At 40.5% G+C, this 12558-nt stretch overlaps 1 protein-coding gene across 1 annotated transcript in view; it reads right to left on the bottom strand.

The window, feature by feature from the left end:
• PDE1C (phosphodiesterase 1C) overlaps positions 1–11592 on the bottom strand; it is a 317833-nt gene extending 306241 nt beyond the window's left edge. Inside the window, exon 1 of the mRNA XM_021385552.1 lies at positions 11532–11592. The gene's annotated coding sequence lies outside the window, so the exon portion shown is untranslated. The remainder of the gene's footprint in view (positions 1–11531) is intronic.

The following is a 12558-nucleotide window of genomic DNA, read 5'->3' as shown; positions in this document are numbered from 1 at the left end:
CACTCATTCTCACTGGAGCATCATCCACTTTGTACAGATTGCCAGAGAGAAAAGGTCTCCATCCTTCAGCAGCTGTGCACACCTAGATTACTTTGCAAAGATACCTTGTTCAAGCCCCAACTGAATTGATTCAAATAATTGTTATAACTTCATGAGTTTATTTAGGTCAAAGCAAACATCTCTCCCAGGAAGAGCAAAGAGTCATTCAGCAGGGAGAACTGCTGAAGTAAGGCTGGAGGCTGGATCTCCCCTGTTCCTGAGGAGGCTCTAAAGTGGCTGTTTGCAGTGGGATGCTCTCTCCCTTCAAAATGGCAGAGGCACTCATCTTGGGGTGAAAAGGGAAGTGTTTTGACCAGAAAGTTTTTCAAGATGGAAATAGTTTCCTCTCTGCCCTGGTAACAACTTCATCTGGCTCTTCCTAGAATTACCAAACCGTATCAGTAACTCCATGCCTGATCCTACCTGATTCTTCGTGTTTTCCTGCTCAGCTCTTGGCTAGATTTCAGTTCTGCTCTCCCAAACAATCCCTATAGATTCATCTGGGGGTACAGTACATTTTCTACCTTGCACTGCCAGGTAGTACCAATATAAGTTGTTAGGCAGCTCTTGCGGCTACAGTTCAGTGCCGTGTAGAGCAATCCATGTATGTCATTTGTAAACCACCTGGGGGTCCTTTGAGATGAAAAGCACAGTGTGAATTGAAAATATTTATTATTATTGCTGTAAACAGACCAGGGTATCTATGGTAACATTTAGTTCATCAACACATAAAGCAGCAGTTATTTTAATATTTTCCCTCTTTTCAATGTGTAGAAGAGCTTGTATTTTTTTCAGGAAGTCTGTTTTAACCAAAGATCTTATCAAATGAAACCAGTGATCCATCCAGTCTGCCATCCTCCAACATACATGCTTGAGGAAGTTATAAAATAAGCAGTCACCTATAACACAAACACAAAACACCATCTTCCTATCCTCAGGCTGTCCGCTTCTGCCCTGCAGTAAAAATGGTACATGCTTCATATAACTTTGTCTAAGCAAGATTGAAAGATTTTTAATTGCAGCTTACACCCAAATGCTTTCCCAAACAAATTCTGAAGTTTCGCTGTGTACAGAAAAACTCCTATGTATGAGCACAAAGTCACAGCTTGTTCTTTCAGTTGCACATCCCTGGCCCTTGTACTAAGAGAAGGGGAGAATAAAAGTGCTGAGTAAAATCCTCGCCCCACAGAATTCAAGGGTAAAGCTCCTACTCACTCCAGCAGGGCTGTAGTTCTGTCCTTCCAGTTTTCTAGACCTGTGCTCCTGTTGACCCAGTTCCTGATATAATCAAGTTTCATCGGAGCAGTGATGAATTCATATCTCAAGTATCTATGTGCTTTTGTAGAGACTGTCACTGAAGTAAGCAGAATTAGGAACTCTGAATTTGTCTTTCCAGAAATCTTAGGTACCCTAAATCAATTGTCAACTTGAATTTGAATATTAAGAACAAAAATGCAGCCATACTGGGTCAGGACAAAGTTCCATTTAGCAGTGTCCTACATCCAACTCTGCATCATATATCCATCACTGCCAGAGCAATACATTGTAAGAAAATGATAAAAGTGCTAAGAAATTATTAAGAACAAGGCAAACTATGGTGCTGTTAGACAACTAGCTTTCATCTGAGGTACCTTCTGAGCCAGGTGTTTATGAGTATATAGAAAATGGTCAAAAGTTTTCTATTCAGGCAGCTTAAGTTTTCAGCATCTGCAACACCTGTTAGCAGGCAGGTTCACAGCTTAGCTAAGCAGTACATGAAGATTTCTTGCTTTTGAACCTTTCTCCTTCCAGCTACTTGATGGCTCTTTAGCCTACTGTGCCTTTTGACAACAATATCATCTCTGAAGCTTTCTGGCTATGTACCCAAAGTTGAGGAGTGGTTACACGAAGCAAAGGGGAACCCAGCATTCAGGATTTCTGAGATTGAGGAATCCTTGAGATAGTGGGTTCCAGTGCACAGATCACAGAAGCAGAAGGCAGGTCACACGGAGTCCTGCCTTTGATTCAGGAAAAATTTATGAAAATAAAGTGTTCCAAATAATGCCTTCAGTTTTACAAGCAGACGTTTTTCCGAACAGTTTTAGAGATGGCTCTCTCATCCCCAGTGTCAGCGTTACCCAAAAACATTTAACATCCCAAAGCTCAGCACTTTTCAGAACTGAGCATGATGAAACAAGAATTGATGAATCCCAAGAAAACATCTTCCAGTTTCAGAGAATTAAAGACAAAATCTCCCAGGATGCTCAGAATATTTCTCACAAGCAGCAGTGAAGTTATGTACTGCAGGTTGTTTATCAAGAAACTTTATTCTTTCTTGAAAGCGTATTTGTTTTAACGTTTCCTAGAAGTACTCCGTATCTGTATGTTACAGTTGTTTTATCAGAAGTTGTCACTAGATATCCACTACATTTAAGATAGCTTTAGACATGATAATCAGCAGGCAGTATGACTTCTTAATGGTCAGCTGTTCTGATGCTTTCTGTTTGCTTGAAACTTCACCATTTTCTCCCTTACCAAACAACGACAAAAGGAACAGTCTGCAGTTTGCTGGAGTATTGGTGTATGCTTTTTTCTATTTCCTAACACATGTTCATTTTGTGTTATTTAAAATGGCATTACACCATGGATGAAAATCCAAATGCATCTGATAAATTCTGAGCACAGGAAAGGGAAGAAAAAGAATGGTAATATTATTTTGAACTTGGATTTCATCCTAGCTATTTCAAGCAGCTGTGCAACTTGGGAAACATGCTATTTTCTTAAGAAACAGAGTAAGAATCTATACTACCTACTTTGAGGCACCTAGGTTATATGCCTACACAACGATCCCCCAAGTTCTTTTTGCAGTGAGCCAGTAATACCAAAGATGAGTCAGAGCCCCTAAAATGTGAAATATCCTCTAGACAAGTTCTCTCTTTGGAGTATCAAGGCACCCTGCAGCATTTGAGACCTGAAAGAGGCAGCTTAGTGAAGAGACCAAAGTTAAGCAGCATGACCCCTATCAACAGCTCATTGCTTCTCCAGATGACCTGCAGACACAGTAACATGGTGAACCATGATTCTCATTCAACTATATGCAGTAACAGTGAGGTCCATCTTTTGCAATGTGCCCTGGAAAAATGCGCTATTAACAAGCCACAGTATCATGCATCATTCTAGGGCAACTTGTAAGTAGATAGGACCATATTGTGAAGGTGAATCTAGACGTGTGCAAAATCAGAGGATGGGAAAGAGGCTGTAGTAAGAAATGAAAGTATGAAGGCAAACACACCTAGCCTGACCTACTTCCTTCTCACACCAACTTGCAGTCCCTAGCACTTTGAAAGCCAAAATCATCCCTACTCATGAGAGCAGTTGCACTTTCTAAAGAGATTTATTTTTTAAAAAAACAAACTGACTGTGAACAACAAAACATTTTTAATGCTGTAATTCCATTCTTGCCTAAGCAGTGCTGCTGATACAATTAGTTTGCTTTTATGCTTTAATTTGATTTTTTAGTCTCATTTTGCACACTACCTAAGTATGATTCTCCTGTATAATGTAATTTTCCATATTACAGCAGACAATCTTGAAAGCAATTCAGCCAAAATCAGAACCAATAAAAATTATACCATTAAACAACAGAATAAAGCTTGGGGTAGTGGTATCAAAAACAGGTTGCAAAAACAATTAAAGCTACATGATTCTGCCATATATATGTGGTGGCCAACTTATCACAGCATTGCTAGGACTATCCTGCAATTAAAGCAATGCTTAAAGATTTTTTTCCCATATTGTGACAAATATTTCTGAGCGTCTTGGTGCTCACACCATAAATTTTACTTTGTTGATGGATTTGGCATTGTTCCTTCCCAACACCTATCCCTCTTGAAAAGCCAGGAGATTGTCGAAAGATAAGTGACCAGTTAGTGCATACATGCAAATCCCTGCATCGCGTTTGATTCTCTGGCAGTCATCATTGTCCATAACACTTTGAAACATCATGAAAGCCATTATTTTGCCTTCCAACTCAGTGTACCACTAGCAAACTCCTTCCCCTACTGTATTTCTCTCTTCCTCCTTCCTCCCTCCTCTGCAGTTAATTTTAAAAGTATTTGGTTACGCTAAAGGAATCCACAGATATGCTTTATCTATGATGTGAATATGCCGAGGGCATGCAACAATGCACAGAGCAAGGAAGTAAGTCTTTTGATGGTGCAAGGCAGTGTAACTTCATCAGATACAGCAAAACTGCCCTAGCTCTTAAGATCAAGATCTGCTCCTGCCTTTCCAATATGGAGAGAAAACCTGGGTTGCATGGTGCAAACAGCTGCTTATCAGCTAACAGTGTCCTGAATACCACCCTCCTCAGATCAGCATTTGGATTTTAACGTACCATTGCTCCAATCAGTGACAGTAGATTAGTAGGCACCCTCCCAAAGGAGCCAAGAGCATTGCTTTTCCCTGTTTTCATATACATGGTGAACATGCCCAAGTTTCTCAGTACTGAGTGTGTTACTTCTGGCTACATTTAACACTTTGTCCTTTCCAAACCCCAACAAAAAATTGAAACACTCAAGTTATCAGATTTTCTCTCTCCAAACTATCTAACAAACTTTAAAAAAGCACCCAGGTAAAAATGATGACCTAACATCCTATGTGTGCTCCCTTCCCTAGTCAGCTGCTCCCCATTCAATCATATCCATATGAGCAAGTAAATCAAGTAGTAACTCCAACCACTCTTAGCAGGTGTCCAAAACTACACTGCCCATAACAGCCACATGGTCCCTAGACCGAGGCTTTTTTGACCAGATCAAGCTGTCCTTGATACTAAGTGAATGTAGCCCATATTCTGTTTGCAGTACTGGCTGTTCTCCTTGTTGATACAGATACACTTGAATAAATGGAAATTACGCTACAAACGGGTGGTTTGAAATGTACACACAACACGCCCACGCAACACAGCAGCACATACACAAACACCTTTTCATACCATGTACAATTAAAAATCATGACATGGAAGACTGTTCCATTACAGCTCTGGATGGAAGGGCAGAGAAAAACCTGCCTTGTGCTTGGAAGAATTCAAATAGCAAATACTACTCAAAGTAAAGGGAGGAGATGGAGATTCTACACTACCTACGTAAGGGATATAACGTAAGTGCTGAATTAAAGTGTATGGTCTCTTTGGGTTCCCCACACAGTTAATCATAGAATCATTTGAGTTGGAAAGGACACTAAAAGGTAATCTAGTCCACCCTCCGCCATGAACAGTGACACCTACAGCTACATCAAGTTGCTCAGAGCTCCATCCAGCCTGACCTTGAGCATCTCCAGAGACAGGGCATCCACAACCTCTCTGGAAACATTCATGGTCAGGAGATGGAGGCCATAATTCAGGGTATGAGTAACCTGTACCAGACCTACCATAATTATGTGCACAGCAAATGTATTTGTGTACAGACAAACCAATTCTGTTGCCCTGATCAAGGTGCCAAATAGTTAAAAACTATCTTTCAATAATGAATACTTTAATCACCAGAACACTCAAGTGAAGAACAGCTTCTTTGAGTTACATGCAATGAGGGCTAATATTTTAAATCGAGTCAGAATTTAACAAGCATATTTTTCATGGCTGGAGTTCCACTGTTGTCTAAATACTAACGATTATGAGATTTCCATTTATCTCATTGCTTTAACCTGATTTTTTTTTTAATTATATGAAAGTAACTGTCTTGAGAATTAACAGTAGGTATTTTTGTGAAATACATAAAGCTACACCGTCCTAGAAAATGGAAGAAGGAAAAGTAGTTCATATATGTCATACTGTTTTAAGTATAAGAGATGCAACACGTAATATCATTCCATTTGGCAGCCATCTGCCCTATAATTCCTACTAACCTAGTCTGTGCTAGATCTCTGTACCACAAATGGCAGCTTTTAGCCTCAGTTCCTGAGCTGTTAGCAAACTACCTTTGCAAAGTGTGGAAAGCTTAAAACACTTCATTTAAATTCTAGCTATTTGAAAAGTAGGCTCCAGCCTAAGCAAGTCAAGCATACACCCTCTATAATCATGGAAGAGGCACAGGTACCTCCAGACATGGGATTGCTCTGCACAGTTTCAGTTTGAGCGCAGAGGGAGCCTAGCTAACTAGCTCACTTGTTTGCCTAAAAATTGGGACTTGGCCTTAGTGGGGCTGAATCCTGTCCTAAATGATTGACACCAGGATAGATCTGAGTAATTCATTCACTCCCAGGTTGGAAATAGTAAGCACCACCCTACTGGCTCCTTCAGAACTGACACACCAATGACTAGGTGGAAGTTTGGAGTTGTCCATGCTCATGTAGCTAGGGCCCTCCCTATATAAGGTGCCTATCCAAAGGTAATATTGTGCATCTTCATAAATATGTAAATACACTAATATGTTTAATAAAACATCAAATGGACAGCTGCATCCATAAACCTGCTTCCTGTTGGCATTTTGTTCCTAGCTCACTCAAAGGCCAACAACAGAAAACCTCCTAAATACCCTTTCAGGCATGCAAATTCTTTGCCATGAGTTAGGGCATACCAACAGCAGAAAACTAGAAGAGGTTCACAATTGTCACAAGTACCATACAGATAGCAAAGTATGGCTGAACACAATTGCTGCCCGTGATGCTGCCAGTAAAGCACAGGACTATTTTTACAGCAAGAGAAACGATTTCACACATGAAACCAATCCCTCCAAAAACTTGCCCACATGACTCATCCCAATAACCTGAGTGAAGTCAGAAGAAGACAAGGGGAATTAGAATAGTGGAACGGCACAGAAAAAAAATCTTGAGCTGCTGAGAAAGTAATGCATCAGGAATACCGTTTCCTCATCATACCTACAAAAACACAATAGTACTGCTACAATTTGGGACAGGAAATGAAGGCAGTAGGTGGATTTCAAAGAGTTGATTTGGTTTCACTACATGCATCAGTTTGTCTTCTTCATGCAACTTCATCATAGTTCATTCTTTAATAAAATGACGCTTTACCATTTTTCAGTCCACAAGATCAATTTCCACGCTAAGGATGCTCAAACTACATAGTAATATAAGAACTAGCAAGCATCCACAACCTCACCATCACAGGCAGCAACAATAAATGATGTCCTCTTCTTTAACTCTGCACATCCCAGACCATCAAACAGTTCTATAACCCAAAATAACCTACAACCCTCCTGCATGAAATATGCCAGAGAAGAACAGTGACAGAGATTAAGGGCAGGACACCCAAGACAGCAGCAGCACTTGAGGCCTCTGTCCTGGTAGGAGCTCTGTAAGGTGAAAATTCCCAGAAGACTGAAGATAGCAGGCCTCTCTCCATATTTCAAGGGAGAAAAATAGTAAATAGGCAAGTAAACAAACAAGCATAACACCGGTCGTCACTAATCTCACTTAAGGGAAAAATCCTTCCTGACCCCCATTCTCTGGGGAGGAGCATAACATAGAGTAGTAGAGATTTTCTGTTATCGTCAGGAAACTTTCTTCAGTTTAATTGTACCTGTGTTTACAGCAAGTATCCACAAATTCACGTGAAAAGCAGAATTCATTGTAACTAAGTATGCATTTCAGAGAGGTGATACAGGAGGCAATTAGCCTTTGTGATTAGCTAGAAAGATTTTTATGTTGTTATGCTGATAGGAGTTCTCAGCACATATTATTACTGATTAGCAGGAATACTCTTGAGCAATCTTTTCCTGTTGTCCCTGCCTGATAATAGTATCCTAATACTAAATGCTTACATAGAACCAGCAGACTATGAGAAGTAACGTAGGAAGAAACTAGTTTAATCTAGATCCTTGCAGCCTTCCCACAAAGGGGGAGATCAGTTGATTTGGGCCAAGAAAATAGTTGTTTATAACCTCTCACTTTGAAAGTTGTTTCGAGTTTATTTTTTGGTACATATCTACAGCTGTTTCAAGAGAACAATGTAAAACAGTCACTAAGTCTATCACAGGAGAGAAGAGTTTGAAAATTCATTTATGAATCATTAACATTTGGACATGAATACAAGTATTTATTTTACTTTCCTCTGTATTTTCTAACTCCATTTTTCAAGCAATGGATTCTGCTGTATTCACTTTCATGTAGTATTAATATTCCCCACTCTTCCCCATTCTCCTCCTCAACACACTGTCCCATCCTCTCCCTCAGTGCAACTAATTCATTTCACTTTCACGGCAAAGACATGATGAGACGAGCCAGAACAGTACCAGAGCTCAGGGAAGGTACTGAAAGTTTGGCAACATCACAACCAATATTCAGACTTGAACACATCAATCTCCTTAGCGTTATATGGTTTCCTAACTTCCTTTTTTTGCCCTTCTTTTTTTTTCCATAAGCACTCATCTTACAAGCAGCATTGACCCCAACGTAAAGTTCAAGTTCCCTTACTCCAGGAAGATGCAAGTAGGATGCAGACTTAAGATGAGGCAATGCAAGAGGGAAGCAGGACCGTCTCCTTTCAGTGACAGAAGGCTAAAAGATCTAATCAGCTGATCCCACTGCATCCTTAGCTAATTTCATTTTGCATTCACTGTATAGCCTTTGAGCATCTTCCCTGTATGTAAGTCCTGAAGGACAATCTATTCACACCTGTGCATATCTTAAAAAAGGCTACAGAAATGCACAAAGCACAACCTTATGTCTGAATCCAGGCTTCTGTTTGTACTTCACCTCGGAGGATCCTTTGCTCTGCAATCCTCTCACTGCACATCTCATGTCACTCAGGGCTGAAGTATGTCAGTACTGACCCATTGCCAGGAACTCTCAACTAAAATAGTTAACTTAGCTTGATGGAAATAATTCATCAACTTGAATGTCAAAAAGGCCATAATTTAGTAACCAGATGATAGATGTGTTTTCCATCTATCATCATTAAACCTACCAAGGCCTGCTTTCTTCAGGGGACAAAGTTCACTGGAAGCTGCAAAGATTTCAGTGTTAGCAAACTCAGAGCACTGCCTGCTCCCAGAGCTCATAAGGGTATGGAGAACTGACAATGTTACAGAACGCCAGAGCTCTGGGGGCAGTAATGGGCCTTGAAGCCCTGACCAGCCTCATCTGGAACACCTCCAGCACCTCTGCCCACATCACCAGCTGATCCATCCCAGCTCATGGCCACCAGGACCAGACTGTGCTTTGTTGGAGGTGTCCTAGCTTTGGTCCCACCTCTGGGATGGATCTCAGTTAAGTAGCTCATCTCATTAATGGGCACACCTTGTGTGGACATTGCAGACTGTCACAGGCCTGGCTTCAGCTCCTGCTGCTCCCACACAGACTCTGGAACAGGCTCATCTTCACTCCTCGCTCATTACTAGCCCCTGGCTCAGACACAGAGGACAGCATCTCACGCGGGTGAGCACATGGCCTGTGCCAGTCAGCCAGGACATCTGCTTCGCCAGCAACCAGCCCTCACTGCTTTCTGACACAGAAATGAAGTGTTACTCAGGTATATACACAGTAAAGATAATAAAAGTAAAAGGGGACTGCTTGAGGTCTTCAAGGTATGAAATAAAGGCAAGCAGGCTAGACTTCTAATCATCTGTCATATAGATGCAATACATCCACTTTCCTCTCAGTCCGCAACCGTACTGATGCACAGCAGCACAGTGATTATCACGTTGGTCATGCCATCAGATGTGTCAAGACCAAGGTCTGAGACAATTAGTCTCAGAGCTACCATAAGACTGCAAAGAAGTCCAATACACCTCAGCTTTTCCAGCTCTGTATTATTCCAACAGCCTCATACTCTTGCAAGAAGAGCAAGAAGACTCTGCAGGCAGAGAGATAAAAATCCAAAATGTGTTGTATCAATCGGATAAGATTTTGCAATTGCCAAAAAAAAGCATGTGTTGCCTTATTTTTTATGTGTAAATATTCTAGGCTTACTCCTTAGGGAAACAAAAATAAGCCAATAAAACTATTTCATAATAAAATTTTTGAAAGAAAATTAAATCATACACAAAACGCATACATCCCAGCAGCATAAGTTTTGAACCTCTGAGATGCAAACACACAAAAATGCATATAAAGATGTAAAGATTTCTGCTAATGTATTAACCAGCATGAAGACAGAAAACTTTTCCCCATTTTTCTCATGCATTCACAAGAGCCTTGCACTTTGGGACTTGCTAAAATACTTTGTTATTTCGAAAAATATGGTTTTGGAAAAAAAAAAAAAACAACCACTGCATCTAATTACTCAAAGATATTATGAACCACAAGTAAATATTTCAACTGCTACATGCAATACCTTTGATTAGAATAGAAACATGTTCCAGTCTCAACTTAAGGACAGATTTTTGATCAGAAATGTGACTAGAAAAACTGAGCTGAGACCACAAACTCATATGAAACAGGCCTTTTGAATTATCAGACTTCAGTGAAAACGTGTTCTGTTCAATTTCCTTTTAGGTGTTTAAGAAATAGTAAAATTCTGAAAGCAAATGAAATTAGGGGTTGTACTTCTGTATCTAAACCTTCAATTTAGGTTGACAAATCTTAGTAGTGATTTATGAAAGAAATCTTATTGAGCCATCCTTGTCTATTCGATGCTCCTCATAGGGAATAATTTCTCCTTACAATAATCTCCCTTTACAACTCAGTTCAAAGTAAAAAGCAAAATGTGCCACAAAGAACAGCGGATTTCCTTCAGCCGGAGGCATATATATGACAGAATGCAATTAGCAGTGTTTTCCCCAGTCAAGTCTCTTAACAAAAGTGATTTCTAGCCCAAGGCATCTGAATACTCTGCCAAAAGCCATAAATTCAGGACTCTGAAGTTTCCTTGCAGCAGCATCCTGTTGGGCTATACAGACTCTATGGTACATGGAGATGACACAAGGGAGAGCCCATGGGAAGCAGCTCCTGGAGGCAAGGGCCTCCCAGCAGCACCATTTTAAGCTCTGGGTCATTTTGGGCAAGGTGGCCCTGGGGCAGCCCCCCCCTCCTTCACAACTGCAGGCACCAGCTGCAACTGACCGAGAGTTCCCAGATGCTGCTTCCTCCTTTTGACACACCACAAGAGGAAAGGAAAAGCTGAGGTGATGAACTGCAGACGCAGGAGGAACACTCACTCCATGTAGAAAAATAAAGCAGCAAGAAATCTGACAGGTTTGTAGTTTGTCACATCATTGTCTTTGGGCACAACAGACGACCTTTAAAACAACATCCTGGCTAGTGAACATGCTTTATGAAGAGCAGCAACTGTATCTGCTCACTTGTTTGCCAAATCCTAAACAGCTAAAAGTAACAGGCATTTAAAGCGATGGTAATCAACTCTCAGGGCTTGTGTTCTGGATTTACTGCATTTTCTTTCCACATCTTCAAACCAGGTCAGTGTAGCTGAAACAACAACAAAAAAAAATCCCAGTTCTCCCTCTTGCCACCCAGGAGCCCCTGAGAATAAAGGAGTACATCAGAACATGAGCTGACCGAGTTATTTGTTTGACAAATGCCAGCATTTATCCTTGTCTCACCCAGCTTGCAGAACCGGGGGCACACTGATGATCTTCTGAATTTCAGAGGTGTTCTCCATTATATAGCAAGGAACAGGAAGTACTTGTTTTGCCACAGATTGGTATCAGTATGAACATTAGTCATTATTAACGTGCAGCAGCCAACCAGTGCCTTCCACTCCCATCTCCTCCAACATTCCCTGGTTGCCAAGTCAACTTGTTCAGCTCAAAGAGCTCTGAAACAGGGAACACTGAATGACTGTTACTGCAAACCACAAATGAGAAGGTTTAAAAAGAAAAAGTCTTTGAGTCACCGAAGGAGATAGACATAAATGGCAAATTGATTCTGACAGCTTCAGTTAGGGATGCTCAGTCCCTGACTTTGTACAAAATGTAAGTAAGGGAGAGAGGTGAGAAATCAGACTGTTCAATAATGAGCTAGCACTGCTGACCTGAAAGGAGCCTTCAAGAATAAAATTCCTATCTTTTCATGAATGTGAATGATTATTTTTCTATTGTAAAGATGTCCTTGGCTAACAGCCTTGCTAAATTATCCCTACAATACCCATACATACAGAATATGAGCAGTACACAGGCCTTTGAGTGGCTCTCCATCATCTCTTAATCACTAGCACAGTGAGAACTCTTGTTAATAGTATAGTCATTAACGATCAGAACATATCAAACCATTAAAGAGAGAAATGGTAACTCAAAGATCAATCCTGTGAGGTTCATTTGTGCATGCCTTGAGGCTCGGCTTTACTCAGAAAAACTTCTTGTAAGTAAAGCACAAACTAAAGTCAGAAGATAAGTAAATGGGAAAAAAATTAAAGACGATATAATCCTGAGAATCAATTTCAGAGCTAAAGAGTGAAGCATCCAGTTCCCATTAACCTTATCAGGGCTCAAATGTTTACCCATTCTGCCTGTCATTGACTATCTATCCAAAAACATATGAGATTTTTTCTTTTGTTTTATTAAGTGACTTAGCTTTTCTACTCCCTAGAAAATTTCCAAATTTTTTCCTAAAGACTCCAGCCAATAAATA

Source organism: Numida meleagris, chromosome 2, assembly GCF_002078875.1.
Source record: "Numida meleagris isolate 19003 breed g44 Domestic line chromosome 2, NumMel1.0, whole genome shotgun sequence".
Taxonomy (NCBI): domain Eukaryota; kingdom Metazoa; phylum Chordata; class Aves; order Galliformes; family Numididae; genus Numida; species Numida meleagris.
The sequence above is the reverse complement of the archived record's forward strand: the minus strand, read 5'-3'. Positions and strand labels throughout refer to the sequence as shown.